The sequence below is a fragment of the Schistocerca gregaria genome, chromosome 7 (genome assembly GCF_023897955.1).
Source record: "Schistocerca gregaria isolate iqSchGreg1 chromosome 7, iqSchGreg1.2, whole genome shotgun sequence".
In the NCBI taxonomy this organism is placed as follows: domain Eukaryota; kingdom Metazoa; phylum Arthropoda; class Insecta; order Orthoptera; family Acrididae; genus Schistocerca; species Schistocerca gregaria.
In genome coordinates, this window is record NC_064926.1 from 18,425,773 (window position 1) to 18,450,929 (window position 25,157).

Sequence of the window (25,157 nt, forward strand, 5' to 3'; positions counted from 1 at the left end):
GCATAAGCTACTGAATGTTCTGCACATGCTACCTCTTCTGATGTGAGACAGCCTGGTGCATGGTTTTATGCATCACATGATAAAACAAATTCGCTATTAAAATCAGAAAACGCCACAATTGGACTCAGTGTTAAAGCTTCTTTTAATTTCTCAAAAGCATGCTGGCACTGTTCTGACCACACAAACTTGGTACCCTTCTTTTTACAAGTGTGTAACCTTCTGGCAATATCGGCATATCCTTTCGTCAACCACTGGTAATAGTTCACAAGTACAGAATGATTGCAACTCGCTTACAGATTAAGGTACAGGAAATTTCCATACAGCTCTAATTAATCTTGGGTCTGTCTTAACTCCATCTTTGGTATGTCCTTTCTGTACTCAGTGTCCACTTCACTGCTTTTAACCTTAAGAATACTTCCCTTAATCACTGCATATGCTGTTTGATATCACTTCCAAAGACAATTATGTCACCACAATACACAGAGCGTTGCCATGCTTTCAGACTTCTGGGTATTGCGTCCAACAATCTCTGAACTGTTACAGGTGCATTTTTAATGAGGATGGCATCTGTCTGATTTAGTAGTCGCCCAAGGGTTCCAGAAATTCTGTTTTGTGTCAGTCCTGTGGTGCCAGGCTCTATCTGGTGATAACCACTCTTCAAATCCATTGTTGAAAATTATTAGCATAGCTCTAAATAATCCATAGTTTGTGTGATGTTTGGGAAAGAGTAGAAATCCGTTATGGTTTTCAAATTTAGGTGTCAGTAATAAAACCAAAACCTATATTTTTTGCACAACTATTCTGCCGACATTACATTCTTCAGTTATTCCATCTTTCAGCTGTTGATAGATTTATAACTCCTAAATTGGGTGAAAGTTCCTAGCTATTCTGTATGGTTTGTGGTAGACTGAGGATTTATTTCCTAATTGTATGTAGTGTTAAGTAATATGCATACCTGATAATGGTCCATTTGGAAAAAATAAATCGTTGAATTCCAAAAGTAGTTTTGTTACCTATTTCCTATTGCTTCCCTCTGGAGGCTTCACTTTTGCTGGCAATTCTCCATGGCCGACTCCCCACATGTCCCATTCTTCTTCTTCCGCTAAGATATTCATATTAGCAATTAACAAATGATTTGTTAATCATATGCCCTGTGTGCTTAAATGGTACATAGAAACAGGTATGTGCATGACATGTTTGTTAAATAAACAACCCACTTGATCTAATACTTCGTTCTCTTCTAATGGTTCCATCACCCACAAAATTCCTACCGGCAAGCTAGACTCAACAGTGACCCAAAGTAATTTCCCAGTACCCTTAGATACATAATCATGCGTATCAAGTCTTTCTATAGGTGTTCATGGTTTAATTGATTCACCTTTCACAACAGACTCTCCTTGCCGCCTCTCTACCTTGACTTAACCTAACTGAACCACTTTTCTGCCATGTTCCACCCTGTGTAACTGGAAGTTGATTATGGCACAATGCTGATAAAAGAAATCTAATCCCAGAATCATGTCATAGCCCTCAATTTAGTGTGCCACAATCTCTAATTATTGTTTCAATTAAGCCGTATCCAGGTGCATGCCAAAGTCCACTGTGCTAATGGTGTGATGTCTTTATTCCCCCCTTCTTGCAGTCTGTGCTGTGGTGGGTCCAATTGCTTACTTATTCACATCACCATGAGGCTGGCGACACTTCGTCCTTACATGGCCTGTTTGTCCAAACTTCAAATGTTTTATATTAGTTGTGAACAGTGTCCATTTGCCCTGCATTCCAGTCAACAAATTGATCTCCTCACACTCTCTAGTTAACAGCACTGCTGTGCGCAAATCTGTGGGACATCCTGTCCTGTACGGAATTGAAGACCCTCTGCTCTGCTTCTTGCAAAATGTCAGTGACCTCAGCATCCTACCCTAATGCATTAATTTTTCCTCATCCTATCTGCAAATTGTTCCACAGTTTTTGTATTTTTCTTAGTTATTGCCGCTAGTTGTTCCCTGTAGTGTTCAGCAATATTTTGCTCCATATATCTTTGAATTAACCCCCTTTAAATTCTTGGAATGTTGTGGCTCCCTTCAGAGCTCCTGTATACCCTAAATATGTTTATACGTCTCCTGTTAATCTCTTTGGAACAGTCAATAATACTTCATTAGACCAACCTTGCATCTGAGCAAGATACCGAAGGTGAAGACCTGCTCATTGTCAGTTGCTTTACCAGGACAAGTAGCAATTAAACTTTAGTCTGACAAATTTACACTCTGCTGAATGATCGTTACCTTGTCAACCCACAAATTTCGTTACTTTCTGCTGGTAATTGTGCTACATTTTCTAACAATTTGCATACTGCATCTGGTTATGACACACCTGATGTGTCTGGTTTGTTGAAGCTTTGTCCTAAACAACACTCAGTTTGAGAACTAACGTTCTCAAGACAAGAAGACAAAATACATTAATTTTATTCTTATATGTAATTACGAGCCATATTGACTCCCAGCACTGCCTAGTCATACGGTCCAAGAGATTACATGTGTGACCTTTACCTAGAAGTGTTTTCATACATTGCATTTAGTGACCCTTGAGGTTACACTGTGCACATCTAACAGTCACAAACTAATCATACCTTCCATTACCTCTAAGCATAGAAATATCCACGTGTTCTCTATTTGCTATAAAATCTGCTTCATAATATTCATGACTGTCAGATGTCTTTTCCATGACCAAAATATAAGACCTTTTTTGGTTTCTGATTCACTGTAACATAAGGTGTAGGCTCTAACATAGGTCTACAAAGAGATGACAAAGTTCTGACATCAGTGTTGCATACCTCTTCGATTGTCGCATACGGAGAGTGATATGAGATGCCAGGGCGACTGTAGATATGTTTAATTGCTTTGGTTTTCCAGCCCTCAGCCATAGCACATCAGGAACAGCTTGGTAGAGGCTTCCAATTGCCTCTCGTGTGAAATAGTAGACATCTGGCATTGCTGACAGTGCAAGGAGCAAGGCTGAATATGGGCTCATTCAATGCCGCTGTTAGCAGTCTCTGGCTGCAACAGTGATGACACGACAGTGGTGCAGCTGATGATGGCCGTGAACTTCCTCCAGTGAGCAGCCAGCTCCCTCATGCCTCATAGCAGGCTACCCTGTGTAGTGCTCAAACGGCTGACCCCATACTGCATTCTAGGATGTCACTCTGGGTGTCACAGGCTTGTGGGTGTTGGTCGCTCTGATATTGAGAGAATCATCATTTAGTACACAAATGGCTGAACGTTTATACATTCCAGACTATGTCCGTTGAGGGTTTCAGGCAAATATTTTAACATGACTGTTGGCAGGTGAGGAAAGGCTCCCGAGCTTCTGCTAATGTACTGCAGTCTTGGCTGTTGCTATATGATGCCCAACTGACTCAGCTTCGCAACATCAGTCGGCCATCTTTTGCTGTGCAGCATGTGATACTCCCACCCACCTGCGGCTGGCTCTGTTGCGGTTCAGTTCTGCTCTTGCGTTTTTTCAGACCAAATTCAGTTGACATGCTACAGACAAAACCCAACAAGGACTCTCACCAGAGAGAGCATTGAAAGGGCCTACAATCAAACAAGTGTGTCAGTGGAAAAGACAGTCATTGTGTAGAGTAAGAGAAGACATTATGGTCACATTTCAAGAATTATAGCACAAGTAATGCTCTGACAGGCAGTGAAGACCATCTCTTATATGAAGAAGACAGTGGTCCTGAAGGAGAAGGAGAAGTTAAATTTTGATATTCAGGGGCCTTTACATCAGTTTGGTTTCATACATTAAAAATTTTTTTTATCCTCGCTTTGCAATCTGATTTTAATATTTGTAACAATGTTACTTTTTAAAAAGTGGTTAAAAATGATAGTGTTTTATAGTCCAGTCTCTTAGTCTAAATTTATAGTGAGGGTCTCACTGAAGCCTTCACCGATTGTAATTATCCTCCCAATCTTGTACACAAACAAATCTCTCATGCCTTATCTTTGCAGTCTCCCATTGTCTGGCCACAGAGTAGCATTCCCCTTGTAACTCAGTAACACTCAGGACTGGAGCAACTGAGTTACATTAATTTTTAGTTTAGACTAAGAGACTGGGCTATAAAACACTATCATTTTAACCACTTTTTAAAAAGTAACATTGTTACAAATATTAAAATCAGATTGCAAAGCGAGGATAAAAAAAATTTTTAGTGTATGAAACCAAACTGATGTAAAGGCCCCTGAATATCAAAATTTAACTTCTCCTTCTCCTTCAGGACCACTGTCTTCTTCATATAAGAGATGGTCTTCACTGCCTTTCAGAGCATTACTTGTGCTATAATTCTCCACCATTGTTTTGACTACCTCTCATCATGCCCTGAAGTGAGAAATGTTCTGCCACTATCCTTCCCACACCTCCCACAGTGGTATTCCATTGTCCACCAACCTTACACAATCTACTCATCCATCCCTACACAACCCCTGCTCCCAACCCATTACTTCATGGCTCATACCCCTGTAATAGATGTAGATGCAAGACCTGTCCCATACATTCTCCCACCACCATCACAAGCATCACCTATCCCATCAAAGACAAGGCTACCTGTGAAACTAGTCATGTGATCTACAAGCTAAGCTGCAGCCATTGTGATGCATTCTACCATGTGGGTATGACAACCGACAAGCCATCTGTCTGCATGAATGGCCACAAAAATAGTGGACCACGTGGTTGCTGAAATGCTGCCAAACATGACCCTTCATTTCAATGACTCCTTTACAGTCTGTGCCATATGGATCCTTCCCACTAACACTAGCTTTTCTGAATTTTGGAGGTGGGAACTTTCTCTACATTCACATAACCATCCTGGCCTCATCCTTCATTAGCCATTGTCCACGCCTATTCACCCTCCTGTTCCATTGCAGCACCATACAGCCCTCATTCTGCCATCACACCCAGTCTTTTTACTTGTCTTCTTTTCTGGTAGCCTCTTCCCTACCTCTCCCCTGCCCACTATGTAACCCCCTGATAGCACATAGCTGCCCTACCCTCTTTGCCTCTCATACTTGTTCTCTCCCCAGCAGCACTGCTGTACATCACCACTACGCTACTATCCCTCCCCACTCCAGCCTCCTCATTACCCCTGCCCAGTCCCCAATCCCATCATGCAGTAGTGCTGCTGCTGCTCACAGTGTGGTTGCAGTCTTGTGTGATTTTTTTTTTTTTTTTTTGGAGAAAGTCTTATGGGCCAAAGGTTTTATTTGTGAGACTCTTTTTGTTTAGCATCTCTGCAATATGACAAGTGTCAACTTTGCTTTACCTGCTGGTCCAGATTAGAATAGGCTTGAGGTGACTAACAGGAGTGTCACACTTTTTGGCCCTATAAGTTCAGGTTCCATTTTATGGTTTGACCTGCCACTTTCCAAATTCTACAGCAGCACAGGCCATATGGAGAGGACGCCTTATGTAGTGCATGAGTTATCAGTAGTGCCCTTATATTTGATCTCCTGAGCCTCTTGTCATGGCTTTGCATCTCCACCTGCAATTCAACTATTTGGATGAGGACACTTTCCAGGGTATGTCATCTTCTTATGTTGTCTCCTGTACTCTTTTGCCCCCATGACAGTATTAGATTTCTCTGAGCCCAATATGCCAGTTCGTTGGGGGTGGGACCATCATGTCCCCTGACAACACAGGGATAGCACTGCTGATGCTTGGGCTGTAAACTGCCCACGTATGCCAGGGAATAGATACCTGTCTCCCTGGGGCATCAGGACTCCCGGCAATGGTCATCATGCCAGGTGGCCTTTGCTGTGGCTGGGTGCTGCCCGTGGGGAGACCCCCTGATCGGAGTCGGTGGCATCAGGATGGCTGACACACAATGAAGCGTACTAAGTTATCTCTTGCTGGTGACTGTACAGCACCTGCACTATCTAAGAAGGGCAAGATCCAGTACAATGCTGACAGATATGATCCTAAATCATTTCCCTCCCTTTGCTACACAATGGGAGGAATGTAGTGCTACAGAAAGAAAAGAGCCATATTCACCTCGGTATTTAGTCTGTAGCAGAATGGTCAGGGACTCCTTTATACCTATGAAGCTTCAATTTTTTGTTGAACATCTTGAGGAAGTGACAGCACTGGCAAAGATGAGAAGTGGTGCAGTTTCAATTCAGACAGCATCCTCAGCCCAGTCCCAGACTTTGCTTGTTTGTGACCAGCTGGGTGGTATTCCTGTTTCATTTAGTCCCCATAAAAGCCTCAACACGATCCAGGGGATTATTTTCCATCACAACCTCCTCTTTGCAGTCCGACAAGCTCCACGCGACTCTAGAATGGTGGTTCATTTTATCTGGCAGGTTTACAGGGGAGCACTTCCAACGCCACATGTCGAGACTGCGCATGTCCACTGCTTGCAAATACTTTCTGTGCATCTCCTCCCACTTGTATCAGCTGCGGTGAGCAGCATTTCCGCAGCACAACACTGCACAACACTCCAAATGGAGTGGAAAGTCATGGGAGTACAAGAACCTGAACCAGTTGACTTATCAAGAGGCTAAATGTAAATTTGAACGCTTACACCCCACTCAGTTGACGTCCACATATGCTGCAACTATATTACCATCGCCATCATAAGTACCTACTTCAGGAGTAAGGACCCCACAAATGCAGGGGACATCGGTCCCCTGCCCCTAGCTGGAGAAGCAACAGCATCCTCTGGCTCATCTCGCACAGAAGATGTCCCCTGGAACCATCTCTCCCAAGGTTTCCACTAATGCTGCAGCGCACACTCGTCAGTGGCTAAAGGAGCCAAAAGCTGCTGAATGAGGAGCTTCACATTCTTCCTCTGTGTCTGAAGCTACTTCAGAGAAGTCCTCCCAGCAAGCCCCTAAAGAGAAGTGAGAGGGCAAACAAACAAAGAAGTCTGCTAAGAAAAAGAACCCCCCAGTGGCCTCACCACCACCACCACCACCACCACCACCACCACGACTAGCACCACCACTACCTACCAATTCTGCACCTGTGGACGAGGTGGAGATCTCAGCATCTCCTGAGGACATGGATACCACTGATGCCTCATGCACAATAGGAATGGATACAGATGCTCAGTCATTGGCAGCAGGTGAGCCTGAGGTGTAACCTGCCTTCAAGCATGCTTCATACCTTCCCAGACTTATGATAACGTCGTCTGCCAGTGGAATGGCTGCGGTTTTTTTCACCATTTGCCTGAGCTACAGCAGCTGTTTGGTTTTACACCTGCTTTCTGCATTGCCCTCCAGGAAACCTGGTTCCCGGTAATGGGGACCCCTGTGCTTTGTGGCTATAGGGGATATATAATAGTGTCAGGCGGAGTTCGTGTCTGTACCGTACACAGTATGCAGTGAACCTGTGTCCCTTCAAACCGCTCTTGAAGTTGTGGCCGTCAGGATAAGGATGACACAGGAAATAACTGTCTGCAACATAATCTTCTTCCAGATGGTGCAGTACCCCTGAACACATTGGCTGCACTGATTCAACAACTCCCTAAACCTTTCCTACTTTTGGGAGATTGTAACGTCCATAACCCCCTTGTGAACAGGTGAAATACCCTCAGACTTCAAGAAGAATATAATAATTTCAATCCCAAAGCAGGTGTTGACAGATGTGAAAATTACCAAACTATCAGTTTAATAAGTCACAGCTGCAAAATACTAACGCGAATTCTTTACAGACGAATGGAAAAACTACACTCCTGGAAATGGAAAAAAGAACACATTGACACCGGTGTGTCAGACCCACCGTACTTGCTCCGGACACTGCAAGAGGGCTGTACAAGCAATGATAACACGCACGGCACAGCGGACACACCAGGAACCGCGCTACCTGCGCACCATTTGTGCACCGCCGCCGTCAGTGTCAGCCAGTTTGCCGTGGCATACGGAGCTCCATCGCAGTCTTTAACACTGGTAGCATGCCGCGACAGCGTGGACGTGAACCGTATGTGCAGTTGACGAACTTTGAGCGAGGGTGTATAGTGGGCATGCGGGAGGCTGGGTGGACGTACCGCCGAATTGCTCAACACGTGGGGCGTGAGGTCTCCACAGTACATCGATGTTGTTGCCAGTGGTCGGCGCAAGGCGCACGTGGCCGTCGACCTGGGACCGGACCGCAGCGACACACGGAGCACGCCAAGACCGTAGGATCCTACGCAGTGTCGTAGGGGACCGCACCGCCACTTCCCACCAAATTAGGGACACTGTTGCTCCTGGGGTATCGGCGAGGACCATTCGCAACCGTCTCCATGAAGCTGGGCTACGGTCCCGCACACCGTTAGGCCGTCTTCCGCTCACGCCCCAACATCGTGCAGCCCGCCTCCAGTGGTGTCGCGACAGGCGTGAATGGAGGGACGAATGGAGACGTGTCGTCTTCAGCGATGATAGTCGCTTCTGCCTTGGTGCCAATGATGGTCGTATGCGTGTTTGGCGCCGTGCAGGTGAGCGCCACAATCAGGACTGCATACGACCGAGGCACACAGGGCCAACACCCAGCATCATGGTGTGGGGAGCGATCTCCTACACTGCCCGTACACCTCTGGTGATCGTCGAGGGGACACTGAATAGTGCACGGTACATCCAAACCGTCATCGAACCCATCGTTCTACCATTCCTAGACCGGCAAGGGAACTTGCTGTTCCAACAGGGCAATGCACGTCCGCATGTATCCCGTGCCACCCAACGTGCTCTAGAAGGTGTAAGTCAACTACCCTGGCCAACAAGATCTCCAGATCTGTTCCCCATTGAGCATGTTTGGGACTGGATGAAGCGTCGTCTCACGCGGTCTGCACGTCCAGCACGAACGCTGGTCCAACTGAGGCGCCAGGTGGAAATGGCATGGCAAGCCGTTCCACAGGACTACATCCAGCATCTCTACGATCATCTCCATGGGAGAATAGCAGCCTGCATTGCTGCGAAAGGTGGATATACACTGTACTAGTGCCGATATTGTGCATGCTCTGTTGCCTGTGTCCATGTGCCTGTGGTTCTGTCAGTGTGATAATGTGATGTATCTGACCCCAGGAATGTGTCAATAAAGTTTCCCCTTCCTGGGACAATGAATTCACGGTGTTCTTATTTCAATTTACAGGAGTGTAGTAGAATCCGACCTCGGGGAAGATCAGTTTGGATTCGGTAGAAATGTTGGAACATGTGAGGCAATACTGACCCTACGACTTATCTTAGAAGCTAGATTAAGGAAGGGCAATCCTACGTTTCTAGCATTTGTAGACTTAGAGAAAGCTTTTGACAATGTTGACTGGAATACTCTTTTTCAAATTCTGAAAGTGGCAGGGGTAAAATACAGGGAGCGAAAGGCTATTTACAATTTGTACGGAAACCAGCAACAGTTATAAGACTCGAAGGGCATGAAAGGGAAGCAGTGGTTGGGAAGGTAGTGAGACAGGATTGTAGTCTCTCCCCGATGTTATTCAATCTGTATTGTGAAGGAAACAAAAGAAAAGTTCGGAGTAGGTATTAAAATCCATGGAGAAGAAATAAAAATTTTGAGGTTCGCCGATGACATTGTAGTTCTGTCAGAGACAGCAAAGGACTTGGAAGAGTATTTGAACTGAATGGATAGTGACTTGAAGGGAGGATATAAGATGAACATCAACAAAAGCAAAACGAGGATGATGGAATGTAGTCGAATTAAGTCGGGTGATGCTGAGGGAATTATATTAGGAAATGAGACACTTAAAGTAGTAAAGGAGTTTTGCTATTTGAGGAGCAAAATAACTGATGATGGTCGAAGTAGAGAGGATATAAAATGTAGACTGGCAATGGCAAGGAAAGCGTTTCTGGAGAAGAGAAATTTGTTAACATCGAGTATAGATTTCAGTGTCAGGAAGTCGTTTCTGAAAGTAGTATGAAGTGTAGCCATGTATGGAAGTGAAACATGGACGATAAAATAGTTTGGACAAGAAGAGAATGGAAGCTTTCGAAATGTGGTGCTACATAAGAATGCTGAAGATTAGATGGGTAGATCACATAACTAATAAGGAAGTATTGAATAGGATTGGGGAGAAGTTTGTGGCACAACTTGACCAGAAGAAGGGATCGGTTGGTAGGACATGTTCTGAGGTATCAAGGGATCACCAATTTAGTATTGGAGGGCAGCGTGGAGGGTAAAAATTGTAGAGGGAGACCAAGAGATGACTACGCTACGCAGATTCAGAAGGATGTAGGTCGCAGTGGGTACTGGGAGATGAAGAGGCTTGCACAGGATAGAGTAGCATGGAGAGCTGCATCAAACCTGTCTCATGACTGAAGACCACAACAACAACTACCCCCTTGTGGTGTGGCACTGTGCTTAATGGCCGAGGTAGAGATGTCGAAACGTTTGTGTCTCACCACGACCTCTGCCTCTTAAATACAAGGCCCCTCCACACATTTCAGTGTGGCTCATGGCACTTACTCGGCCACTGATTTATCACTCTGCATCCTAGGACTTATCCCATCTGTCAACTGGAGAGCCCACGATGACTTGTGTGGTGGTGACCACTTTTCCATTTTCCTGTCACACCCGCAGCACTATTGTCCTAGATGTCTACGAAGATGGTCTTTAAACAAGGCAGACTGGGAAGCTTTCACCTCTGCTGTCACCATTGAAACTCCCCCATATGGTACCATCGATGTGGTAGTTGAGCAGGTCACTAGAATGATTGTTTCTGTGGCAGAAAACACAACCTCATGTTCTTTAGGGTGCCCCCAACGAAAGTCGGCACCTTTTAGTCACCAGAAACCGCTGAGGCCATTAAAGAGCGTTGGTGAGCTCTAAAGTGACATAAGCAGCATCCTTCCCTAGAGCAGCTAATAGCTTTTGAAGGGCTGCTGCCCACATTCACCATCTTATAAAAAGATGGGAACAGGCGTGTTGGGACAGGTACGCCTCGACCATTGGGTGCCATGTCACCTTCCCAAGTCTTGACGAAGATCAGACGTGTTTGTGGGTACCAGACCCTAACTGATGTTACTGGCATTAACATCAATGGCATGTTATCTACCAATCCGAAAGCAATTGCTGGAGACTTTGCTGAGCACTATGGTTGAGCCTCTGCATCAGAGAATTATTCTGCATGTCCCACCCTCAAACGACAAATGGAAAGGAAAGCCTCTAGTTCACTGAATGTCACATTGACCTATAATGCTCCATTTACAGAGTGGGAATTCCTCAGCGTCTTTGCACATTGCCCTGACACATCTCCTTGGCCAGATACGATCCACAGTCAGACGATCAAACACCTTTGTTCGACTACAAGTAATATCTCATCATCATCATCTTCAACCGGATCTGGTTCAATAGCATTACAGTACTCAAACCCGGCAAAAACCCACTTGATGTGGATAGCTATCGGCCCATCAACCCCATGAACGTTATTTGTAAGCTGTTAGAATGTATGCTAAGTTGTGTTGGGTCCTGGAGTCACGTGGCCTACTGGCTCCATGCCAGGGTGCTTTCCGCCAGGGTCACTGTACAATTGATAATCTAGTTTCCCTCGTCTGCCATCCAAACAGCCTTACCCAGGTGCCAACACCTGGTTGCCATCTTTTTTTTATTTACGAATAGCTTAAGACATGACTTGGCGACATCATAACCTTGCCACATTTTATGAGTGGGGTCTCCAGGCACCGCTCCCGATTTTTATCCAAAATTTCCTATCGCTCCATACTTTCGTGTCCAAGTTGGTGCCTCCCCACAGTTTCCACCATGTCCAGGAGAATGGCGTCTTGCAGGGCTCTGCATTGAGTGTATCTGTATTTTTAGTGGCCATTAACGGTCTTGCAGAAGCTGTCAGGCCATTGGTCTCAGCTTCTCTGTATGCAGACAACTTCTGCATTTTGAACTGCTCCTCCAATACTGGTGTTGCTGAGCAGCACCTACAGGGAACCATTCACGAGGCATAGTCATGGCCTTAGCCCCCAGCTTCCAGTTTTCAGCTGTAATGTTGTGTCTCACACACTTCTGTCTGCATCATACTGTTCATCTGGAACCAGAACTTCACCTTCATGATGGTCCACTCACTGTAATGGAGACATATCAATTCTTACGACTGGATTTCGATGCCCGATTGATGTGGCTTCCTAATCTTCATCAGCTGAAGCAGAAAAGCTGGCAGCACCTCGATGCCCCCTGCTGCCTGAACAACACCAACTGGGCTGGAGATCATTCTACACTGCTGCAGCTCTACACAGCCTTTGTTCAACCCTGTCTTGACTACGGGAGTCTGGTTTATTGTTTGGTGGCACCCTGAATACATTTACTCGACCCAGTGTGCTACTGTGATGTTGGACTGTGGCAGCAGGAAGTTTCAGGACAAGTCCAGTGACCAGGCCAGAGTTCCTCCATTGAAGGTTAGGTGTGCACAACTGCTCGCCAGTTAAGTTACACTCATAAATAGTTCTCCTGAGCATCCGAACTACCATCTCCTTTTCCCATCCACGGCGTTTCATCTCCAACATCGGGGGCCCAGGTCAGGGCTTAAGATTGCAGTTTGCATGCGATCTCTTCTGTTTGGAGTCCTTGCTTTTACCACCTATGCTGTAGGTCCATTCACGTACACCTCCATGGTGTACACTGAGGCCGAAACTTTGCCTGGTCCTTTCACAGGGCCCTAAGGACTCAGTTAACCTTTCGGCTCTGTGCTGTCACTTCCTCTCAGTTCTTGACATGTACCAGAACCATGAAGTGGTTGCCACTGACAGCTCAATGGGTGATGGTCAATTTGCCTTCGCATATGTTCCTGGAGGTCATATTGAACAGCACTCCTTGCCAGACGGCTGCAGTGTTTGGACTGCAGAGCTGGCGGCCATTTATTGCACTCTTGAGCGCATCCGATCATGCCCTGGTGAGTTGTTCCTTCTCGTGAGGAGCCTACAAGCTATCGCTCAGTGCTATCTTCACCATTTTTTGGTAGCGACCATCCAGGAGTCCATCTGTGCCCTGGAACAATCCAGTCGATCACTGTTGTTTGTTTGGACCTCATGCCACATTGGAATCCCAGGTAATGAACTTTCCAACAGGCTAGCCGAACAGGCTACATGGAAACCACTTCTGGAGATTGGCATCCCTGTAACTGACCTGCGATCATTATTACACCACAAGGTTTTTCAGGTTTGGGAGATGGAATTGCATAATCTCAGTACGCACAATAAACTGCATGCGGCGAACACATCGCTACCTCCTCTGTCGCGAGGACCCACCTCGGTGTCACTGTGGCTCACATATGACTTGTCATTCACATCTTGCTGGACTGCCCACATCTAGTCACTCTGCGGTGGACTTTTAACGTTCCCAGTACCATACCTTCAGTATTGGGCAACAGTGCTTCAACAGCAGATTTAGTTCTACATTTTATTCGTGAGGGGTTGTTTTATCGTACCATCTAGCGTGTGTGTCTAGCCTTCTCTCTGAGGTCGCCACCCTCCCTCCATTTTAACTCTGTCGCACTTTCTTTGCATTTATTTGTCTTTGTGGTCGTCTTTTCCCTACATGTATTCATCTCACCTTGCCTTTTTGGGGTGGAAATTTTAATGTGTTGGAGAGTGGCTGTCTCGTCCTCTTTTATTATTGTGATCAGCCAGCCTAGACCATATACTCTGTGGTTTTAATACCTTCTGCTTCTCCTTGTGGTGTATGTTTTTCCCATTTCTTTCGTTTTATATTTAGGTGTGGTGTTGGGTGTTTTTCTACCTTGAGCCTTGCTTGTCAAGAGAAAGGGACTGATAACTCTGCAGTTTGGTTCCTTTATACCCAAAACAAACCAATCAACTTTGTTCTTCATAATATTGTTACATTCCACCAATGGTTTTCCATTACTTGAGTCTTATTTCACAGTTATGACCAACTGAAAGGACAGGTTTTAAAGATACATTCTCAAGCTGTCTGTTACTCCACTCCACTGGAGCCACATAATACGTGAGCAACAAGTACTACACTGTTGAGTAGGTAAAGTGTTCATGAAATACTGTTTTGGTGTTGCTTTTATGTTTTGTTCATTGTGTAAGTGTGTGGTTTCTAACCTGTAACTGGAGACAGAGATCTCCTACTTCAAATATTTTTATGTTACAGTGCACAAATACAGTGTAAATGAATGAAGGTCATGTTATAGTAGTAGTATAGGTCTCACTCTGTGATTTTTCAAATTTACAGCAGGCATTATTAAAGTGAAGTACATTTTGTAGGAGGTTCACTGTTCTTAACATAGTTGGCATGATCAAAATGTAAATCAAAAATAGGTAACTTAATTTCATAATAATTCTGAAGTTGGCTAGGTTACTTACTGTCATCTTGTGGTGTGTATATGTTGCTCCAGAATATGGATACATTAATATTGTTAAAATACAGGGTGTACATGAATTCAAAGAACACTTTCAGTTATTTATTGCACAGCAACTAAGCATTGTACAGATATAATACATATGGCAGATTGAAAAGAAACTCTGAAAGTTTTTTTACAAACACTCGATATGTGAACCATGAGTGACCCAGCAGACGTCAATACGGTAATCGAATTCTTGCCATATCCATCCCAGCATGTCTCTCGTATGTACTCCACGGTCACTTCACTCTTACTGGGATGTCCACTCTTTTCTGGGCATAAGCAACCTGTCATAACGAATTTGTTGTGTCAGTGGTAAATGGCCTTCCTTGTTGGAGGCTTCTTACTGGTTCTAAACATCTGTTGAAGAGCTGTAGCATACTCGTTTTTGTCGAACTCCAATACACAGAAATCTTGCTCCACACCTAAACTTGTCATGTTTGCAAGGAGTGCTGACTATCAACGGCAAATTACCAACTATGCTGTGCTGGTATACATAAAAAAACATTTTGAGGTTTCTCTTCAAAATGACATATGTTTGCTATCTGTACAATGTTTGGTTCTTGTGCAATAAATAATTGAATGTTTTCCTGGACTTCATGTACTCCCCGTAACACACTACTGTTTCAAGAGTGTGACACATTTAGAGGCAGTGGTCTGCACCATGCCATGGTAAAAGGACTGTAGAACAGTAGAAACATGCTATGTGATTTAATTGATAGAGAGGTTGTGTGTGCTAGGCCCAGTATTGCCTCTTTTGTGTGATAGGCCAGATCAGTGTTACACAGCACTGGGTGCAGAGATGTCATATGAAATAGCAACATGTAATCAAGTGCCACTATTCCTTGCCAGTTTCACAAGGTGAAATATCGGTCTGTGTGTGTTCAAATGGGGCAGAATTATTGGTTATTCTGTCATGTTGTGGCTCACACGATGCAAGCTGCACCAACAGTGAGGCAGATGTGGAATCAGTGGAGACCAGGTACTGGAGGACACAATGTGACCACAGCGTGAGATGACCTCAATCTTGTCTGCTTGCAAGGTGATACAGGAGTTGCATAGTTTAGCAAAGTAACACTAACAGTAAGTGGTCCAAAAAGTGCAAATTATGCACAGAAAAAGAAAATTAACTTGGGGTAATTGGCAGCGTATTAAGAGAAAAAGACTTCATGATGGTGGATTGGAACAGAAATCACAAAAGGTAAGGTAGTTTCTGCGAAACAGCCACCAACACAAGTGAGTGGAATAATGCTGGATTGGTTTCTTTGGTTTTGGAAAAGGACATACGTTAATATAATAGCACTTGTCCTGAATGACAGCATGTGTGTCCTGTAGAGTACATGGCTCTAACAACAAACCTTATGTGCATCTTCTGACAATATTATAGTAAAAATAAGTAACAAGGATAAAACTAACTATAGTTCTTTATCTATCATTGATGAAAAAGTGGAATACACACTGCTATATTATTAAAACACAATGTGGGGTATGATACTTTAGTTGAATGTTGGGTAGTAATATTGACAGCATGATTCAGGATCATGTATGCAATACTGAAGTGTGTTCAAAAGAAGGATTCTAGGACATTTAAGTATGTAAATTAAATTAAAGCTGTACAAAGAATACCAGCCTTGATGGACAATGAAAAGTCAATTAACTTGATAAACTCCACGTACATAGGTGTGCCAGGCAAACGAAAGGATGGTAAGACAGATGGTACATCGTTGAAACAAGCTACTTTGAAATACGAAGTCCAGTCAGAAGAAGTGTGTCAAAAAACATTGCTTTACACATTCTGAATCACCCAGCAATATAAATTCCCTCTTATATATAAACTGGAAAGTGGAGTGACCACTCCTGAAGATGGTTGAGGAAAATATTTTTGGAGGTCACAGCCATATCAAATGATAACAAGCCTCTGATTCAGGAACTCGGTTTCAGTTTCTCAAAGTAGGAATAAATCTCCAAAAGCATTTCTGTACCACAATCTCAATCTGTTCAGAGTTTTTCGCTCATTTATGCTCGCAGCTTCAGGTGAGATACAAATGCACCACATGGAACCTACGTCAGTTGTCATGCAAAAGCAGACCGAGCATACAGGCTGCTAAAAGACAACACAGAAATGGCGTCAAAAGAACAACAATATATATGTTACATGTGTTGATGTACAGCAGGTTCTACTTTGTCATACATTGGCACATTCCATGGTAGTCTGCCAGAGACAGCTGCCATCGTATAATTTCATGGTTTGTAACTTCGGTACATAACCAAACACAGTAAATTTAGAGGATGGATCTGATGCAAGATTTGGTTCAGCCAAAATAGTTTCCAGTTTGATTAAATTTGTTATGCTGGAAGAAGGTGTGGAACACAAACTAATTATATGGTATGACCACCATGTTGGGCAGAACAGTAACTGCAGAATTTTAGCACTTTATTTCGGTCTGGTCAACTGCAAGTACTGTGTAGAAAAACATAAAAAGTTATTATGTTCAAGTCACAGTTTCCTACATTGTGACAGGAACTTCGCTATGATTGAGGAAAGAAAGTGTCAAAAGTTATTGCTCCTTTAGAATGGAAGCATGTCACAGTTTAGACATCTGCTGAACTTTCAAAACTGACCATTCAGGAGACGATGGAAGACTTAAAGGACATAGGATCTGTTGAGCTGGTTACCAAAACACCAAATGCTTTGAAAATTACTGGTGTGCTCTGGTTGACGTTATGCAGTGATGGTCCTTGAGGCATAAGGATGCTTCATCCACGTGGAAGACATTTCATTTTAAAACGTGGGTGTGAACATGAAGTAAAAGAAATTCTGTTGCGTTTTGCTTTTTGGTTGCTCTACAATGGGGTACTGAAACTTGTAAGGAGAAGAAAAGTGATCTATTGGATGTGATGAAATACATGGAATCAAAATTATAAAAAACATTGTGTTGCAATATGAGTGTAATGTGCCAGCTTTGGGTCTCAACTTGATAACAAACTCATGTTCTGTTATTTTAAGACCAAAGTAATCAGTTTACAATATAAATCCGTTTGTGTCTTGTTATAATTTTCCTATTTAAAACTTTCAGATTCTAAGCAACCTGATCAATACTGTAGAATACAGAGTGATCTGCAGTAATGCTGTATATCAGTTGCTATACACTGTCTTTGTTACAATAGTTATCTATTTTCTAAAACCTACCCCTAGTGCAATTTTAAAAAGGACAAGCAAGTATTTTCAACAGTCTGCGTCTTCAAGCAACACACATCTGCTATTTCATTACTATTACTGGTTTTTGTTGGTATCCTAATAACACAGCGTTATTCATGCACATGCTTCATTTTGCTATGATTATGTGCATCTATCAGTTGACACAGATATAGGATGTGATTGACTGGTGCCTTCTTCCAATCACTAGGAAACTTTCATGGGCTCAGAGACATATGATATGCTGCTGTTCGAGAAGGAAGAAGTTCATTGTGACATGAGCAGTATTATACAGCCATCTCATATGGTCCAGGTGCCTTTTTTCCATTAAGTGGTTACACAGTATAAAATCAACAGTTATTGATCATTTCAAAATCTGTCATTTTGATGTTTATGACGGTACTGAAAGGAGGAACTACATTACAATATTCCATGATAAAATAACTTTGGAAGAGCAAACTGAATTATTTGGCCTTGGATCTGTTACCTTCAGTTTGTGCGACAGTAGGGTCACTGATGATGATTTCAGTCCAGCTATTGACACTGTGAGCTTACTCCTTACTGAGAAATTTCATTCAAGATGTGTAATGTTAATGTTTTGAAATTGGTCCTACGATGTACTGAGTTTCATGCTAGTGACCAATCTGATGTTGGAATGTACCTCTACAGTCCCATGCATGGGTCACAGCCATCCACCACTGAGTATGTACCCTGTTAAAACCACCAGCTGTCTACACTATATTTTGTCAGTCAAGCAACATCTAAAAGTATGAAGATAGGCATATATTGCAATAATTAATGTATGCTCAAACAAATTGATTAAATGGAATTTAAATGCAGTGAAAACTAAATAATAAGGAAAGATAAACACAGTGGCAAAATTAAATTGAATGGTGTATACTGTCAATGTAAGACAAAAAAGTAAAAATAGCCATACTTACAATCATTAAATTAAATTATATAGGTTCACATAGCAAGGTTGAACACTTCAGACTGAAAATAATGCAGTTCACTAATGTGAATAATTAAGAATATCTGACAGATTCCCCAGTTACATTGGCTACTTTGAAATCAGAACTAAAATCTATTCCAACTTTGGGTCAATATAAGTTCATCTTTCATGCTGTGTCACTCTCTGATCAAAGTTCAGCACAAAACAGAACTATCAGTTGCACAAAGTGAAAGTTCTTCAGTCACAAAAACATACAACAAAGATAAAATGTGAAAATCCTCAAATTTTGCTCAAAATCATATCGTCCATACAATATTAGAGAACTTAAATCGCAATCCGCAGCTCGTGGTCGTACGGTAGTGTTCTTGCTTTCCGTTCCCTGGTTCGATTCCCAGCAGGGTCAGAGATTTTCTCTGCCTCGTGATGACTGGGTGTTGTGTGATGTCCTTAGGTTAGTTAGGTTTCAGTAGTTCTAGGGGACCAATAACCATAGAGGTTAAGTCCCATAGTGCTCAGAGCCCTTTTAACTTAAATCGCACAACTGGTGTCCTGCCCAGAGACTTCAGTTAAACTACTCTCAAAACCTACGCAGGCTTAACAGAAACTGTTCACCAGCCCAGACTGTGTGAGAAACACAAATATATTACCAAAGAGCATGAGGCACAAAAGCACTGCTTATTTAAAACCTCAAGAAACCATACAATGTTAGTCAGCTCCAAAGCATCTTACAATAGTACATGGAAATAAGTGGTCGAAAGTATATTGTTTTTGTTGAAACTAAACAACTTGAAATAAGCACTTTCCCATGATGATCACTTTGACACTTACCAAACATTCTAAGATTAATTTTACATTAAATATCAGTGAAGAAATGTTACACTGCCATCATATTCAGCTGTTAAAATAAGCAAATCTAAAGAAATATTTCTGTACAAACAAGTTTGTCATATCAGATGAGATCATAATTTTATGCTCGTGTACATGGTGCTTTAGGTTACTATGTAGCACATACCAAGTTTGAATTACAACCAATTTAACTGGGCTCATCTTGATCTCACTGCATAATAGTCAATTTGTCAAAAAAAAAAAAAAAAAAAAAAAAAAAAAAAAAAAAATTCCTAAACACAAATTCACTAAGGATGATTGATTTGATTTGGTCTGATTTTGGCAGGGAAGCTAAAGCAGCTTTGGTCTAACCTGACACACCCTGATTTCAGGAATTTCAGCTTGGAATACCAAGGCCAGTTTTCCTAGAGTGATGATGCCCTCCAGTCTTCACTGAATCAGAGACATCCCGACTCCAGCACCTTGGTCTGATTTCTACCCATCTGGTGTCGAACTGTTTTTTCGCACTGCTTCCTGCTTCCAATTATTATATTGTAAGGCTTGTTGAAGCAGTTGGAGTTATTATATAGTCAGCCTGCATTTCCCCAGCCATTACTATATTTGCACCACTTACTGTTTGTTTGTGTGTGTGTGTGTGTGTGTGTGTGTGTGTGTGTGTGTGTGTGGATATCCCATTGAAATCCAGTTTTCACCAGTTTTGAGTCTGTATGCATCAGCTGCTGCCTTCATCTAAACCCAAATTGTATTGGAGGCATGTCCAGCATGGCTGTCATCTCAGCAGTTGGTGTACTACTAATTCTCCCTGTTATGGCTAACCAGGCCAATCTCTACACCTTAGCAAGCTCCTTATCTGCAACCTGATTTTCTACCTTCTTCCACAACACTACGGCCCCATGAGAGATCCTAAGTCTAACTGCCGTGGTGTATGTCCAGTGCATACCTCTGGGTCTTATGCCCCAGTTTTTGCCATCAGCCCTTCTGGTACTCACTAGAGTACAATTTGCCTTCGAGCAGATAATCTTAATGTGAGGAATTCATGTTAGTTTATCATCTAAGATTACCCCTAGATATTTCACTATCCACTTAAGTGTTGGATATGCTTCTTTGTGATTGATACAACAGTCTTCTTAGGAATAACCTGTAGGTCCTGTTTAATGCACCAGTCTTCCACAATGTCAAGCACACCATGTGCCAAGCATTACTATGACAAGGTCATCTGCTTATCCTTGTCCAAAACATTGACTGGAATTTAGTTCCTAAATGAGTTCATTCACCACTAGATTCCACAAAGTGGGCAAAACTTCTCCTGGTGGACAACCTCTAGTGGCATTAATTGCCATTTCATTCATTATTGTGGCCTCTACCCTTCTTCCACTAAGTGTGGCCCTAGTTCACCCACATATAGAGGTCAGTAGATCATGCACCTTCGCTGCCCTAACCATGGAATTGAAGGTTGAATTACTAAAAGCCCCCTCGATGTCCAGGAAGATGCAGAGGGCTATTTCTTGAAAGTAAAGTGCCTTCTCCACCCTCCCAACAAATACATGGAGAGCTGTCTCACTTGATATACCTTGTTCTGTGTGTTGGGGTTTGAATGCAGAGGAGCCCTAGTTAACCTCCTCTCCCCAACATGTACATTAACCAGACTGATTGGTCTCATATCCTTGGCCTTGTTATGATCAATTCTCCCTGGCTTTGGAATAAAGACAACCTTCACTGCCCTTCAGGCATTGGGAATGACCACACACACACACACACACACACACACACACACACACACACACACAATACAACCTTCACTGCCCTTCAGGCATTGGGAATGACCACACACACACACACACACACACACACACACACACACACACACACACACACATGCAAGCAGTACTGGCAGCATAACACAACTTCCAAGTATTTCTAAGCACTGCTGTAACCTAACAAAACACTCCAAATACTGTTCCCTGCATATTTGCAGACACTTGCTGTAATATGTTTACAGTACAAATACAATTGCTGTGCTTTACTGAGATGGTACTAGAAATGTGGAACAATATTTTTTTTTGCCCCTTCTCAGTTACAGGCCAGCTAAGGTTTTACATTTCTTTATACTACTCCTTCATCTGTACACTTTCTTGTTTCCACTCACTTGACATCCAGTTTCTATCTTCTCTTTTTGGAACTATTTTTCTGTGGAGTATTTATCAACTCAATTCTATTTCTGTATTTGATTTTAAATTTGTTGCTTATTTATACAAGTTTCTGGTAGGTCATGGTGCAGTTCTGTAAGCCAATGAGTTCTAAAGTTTTTAGTACTGCTGCACAGTTTTTCTTTTTAGTATGATAAGATTCATTAGCCTTCTTTACCAAATTTTGTCTCGAAGTTATTTTCCTTTATATTTATCTGTACTTATGTATTGTTTCTGTATTTAAATGTTTGTACTGGTGTTCTGCTTCCTAATCTTTTCTTTTTTCATAATTTTCTCTATCATTTGTTGATTCTTAAATTAGTGTTTGTGATTCAGATCTGTATTCTGGCCAAATGACTGCCTTCCAAGTTCGAGGTTCTGCAATTTTGGAGAAAGAATTTTTACTGTAAACATCTTCTGTTAACAAATGCAAAGACCATCTTTCATAGTCTACCTTTTGTGGTTCCATTTTCCCAACCATTTGATTACATGGCTTCTCATACCCACTACTGCTTCTTACCAGAGGAGACAAGTAGTCATGCTTCTCCTACCGTTTTTCTTTCTCTCGGTTTTGTGCTTTCTCTACACTGCGAGTATTGCTAAATTATCTACAAAAGTTGAACAGACAATTTTGACATCCATTTCCTTACCAAGTAGTATTCAACTTCTCGTATTGGATTCTGACAACTGCTCCATCTGTTCAATGTTCACTTTTGTAGTATGGTCTGAAAGAAAAATGGAGTTAGTCCTTTGACTTGGCTAAAGTCTGTTGTTATCTCAAATGAAGCTGTAGTTCTTTTAAGAGGACCCGTGTTGCCTTCTGTATTTCAGATTCTTTAAGAAGTTTGAATGAAAGCAGTCTTGCTTTATACTCATAAGCCTTCTAAAATTTTACAGATCTATTCCAATAGTATTTTGCTCCTTTAGTTCTTAATAATTTGCCCTTCAGAGGACCACCCTGTCCTAAGCTATCTCTGATATCTCTCCTATTTTGGAATTGTTAGTGTTGTTTTCTCCTTGATTTTTTTGTGGAATTTCTTTTAATCTTCTGGGAACATGGCTATCTCTTATTACAGGCCAGGAATCTTACTTTTATGATTCAGTGATAATAGTCAACTTCAACAGGTATCTATGTCCGACTCTGGAAATCACCACCTTCTTGGAATTGTGCTTCATTATTGGCACATAAGCTATCTGATATTCTTAAATCATATTATTGTTAACCTCATATCTTTTTAGTGGTGTATGGGGGTGGGGGGGTTATCTGCCAACAATTTAGCTAACTGTCTTTTTCTTACCACTTTTCCTTTTTTCTTACATCCACAGTCAGGCGGACATAAACATTTTCTCCCTGGACTGTAGTGGAAAGTATTTATTCAAAATTAATTTGGCAGCTGTACAATTCTCAAGTGGTAGCCCAGGGTGACATCTGAATCCTTTATAATTCTTTTTGAGGTAATACTTACCTTGTGTTAACCATGTTCACAAATTGCATATTCATTAAAAGACAGGAGTCTTCGTAATCTGTATGTCCAGACAATGGTGGTACTTTATGTACTAATTTCTGTCAGTCATGTCATACTGCACGTCTTAATATCCACTCCCTAAGCACTAGGTATGACATTTAATAATTTTGATGTAGTTCATAGTAAAATGTCACTGGCGAATGGCATAAGTCAAAATTCCAGTTCTGAATAAATACGTTTAATAGCAGTTTAGGCAGAAAATGTTCTCATCTGCATCCTGTGCCAGTCTGAGGATAAAAATTTAATAAAATTTTTATGTTTTCCTCTAGCACTTCATCAGATGCTTTTCAATATTGTTCTCAGGACAGTTTTGCTTTTGCATTGTTCTTGTTACCCTGATTTATTATTGCATGTGCATTAATTATTGTGTATCTCTCATTTACATATTTAATTATTGCAGGGAGAGAGTCTTTCGGGAGGTAATGAAACATTTGGTGGTGGTGGTGATGGTTGTTGTTGTTGTTGTTGTTGTTGTTGTGGTCTTCAGTCCTGAGATAGGTTTGATGCAGTTCTCCATGCTACCCTATCCTGTGCAAGCTTCATCATCTCCCAGTATTTACTGCAACCCACATCCTTCTGAATCTGCTTAGCGTATTCATCTCTTGGTCTCCCTCTACGATTTTTACCCTCCACGCTGCCCTCCAATGCTAAATTTGTGGTCCCTTGATGCCCCAGAACATGTCCTACTAACCGGTCCCTTCTTTTTGTCAAGTTGTGCCACATACTCCTCTTCTCCCCAATTCTACTCAACACTTCAACATTAGTTATTTGGTCTACCCATCTAATCTTCAGCATTCTTCTGTAGCACCACATTTCGAAAACTTCTCTTCTCTTCTTGTCGAAACTATTCATTGCCAATGCCTCGCTTCCATACATGGCTACACTCCATACAACTACTTTCAGAAACGACTTCCTGACACTTAAATCTATACTCGATGTTAACAAATTTCTCTTCTTCAGAAACGCTTTCCTTGCCATTGCCAGTCTACATTTTATATCCTCTCTACTTCAACCATTATCAGTTATTTTGCTCCCCAAATAGCAAAACTCCTTTACTACTTTAAGTGTCTTGTTTCCTAATCTAATTCCCTCAGCATCACCTGACTTAATTCGACTACATTCCATTATCCTCGTTCTGCTTTTGTTGATGTTCATCTTACAGCTTCCTTTCAAGACCCTGTCCATTCCGTTCAACTGCTCTTCCAAGTCCTTTGCTGTCTCTGACAGAATTACAATGTCATCGGCGAACCTCAAAGTTTTTATTTCTTCTCCATGAATTTTAATACCTCCTCCAAATTTTTCTTTTGTTTCCTTTACTGCTTGCTCAATATACAGATTGAATAACATTGGGGAGAGGCTACAACCCTGTCTCACTCCCTTCCCAACTACTGCTTCACTTTCATGCCATCTGGTTTCTGTACAAATTGTAAATAGCCTTTCTCTCCCTGTATTTTACCCCTGCCACCTTTAGAATTTGATAGAGAGTATTCCAGTCAACATTGTCAAAATCTTTTTCTAAGTCTACAAGTGCTAGAAACATAGGTTTGCCTTTCCTTAATCTTTCTTCTAACATAAGTCGTATGGTCAGTATTGCAAAACGTGCTCCAATATTTCTACGGAATCCAAACTGATCTTCCCCGTGGTCGGCTTCTACTAGATTTTCCATTCGTCTGTAAAGAATTCTTTTTACTATTTTGCAGCTGTGACTTATCAGACTGATAGTTCGGCAATTGTCACATTTGTTAACACCTGCTTTCTTTGGGATTGGAATTATTATATTCTTCTTGTAGTCTGAGGGTATTTCGTCTGTCTCGTACATCTTGCGCGCCAGATGGTGGAGTTTTGTCAGGACTGGCTCTCCCAAGGCCATCAGTAGTTCTAATGGAATGTTGTCTACTCCTGGGGCCTTGTTTCGACTCAGGTCTTTCAGTGCTCTGTCAAACCCTTCACTCAGTATTGTATCTCCCATTTCATCATCATCTACATCCTCTTCTATTTCCATAATATTGTCCTCAAGTACATCGCCCTTGTATAAACCTTCTATATACTCCTTCCACCTTTCTGCTTTCCCTTCTTTGCTTAGAACTGGGTTTCCATCTGAGCTCTT

General features: G+C 42.2%; 1 protein-coding gene across 8 annotated transcripts in view; it reads left to right on the plus strand.

Moving 5' to 3' along the window:
- LOC126281615 (zinc finger protein 93-like) overlaps window positions 1-25,157 on the plus strand; it is a 147,520-nt gene that overhangs the window by 100,942 nt on the left and 21,421 nt on the right. The window lies entirely within an intron of this gene.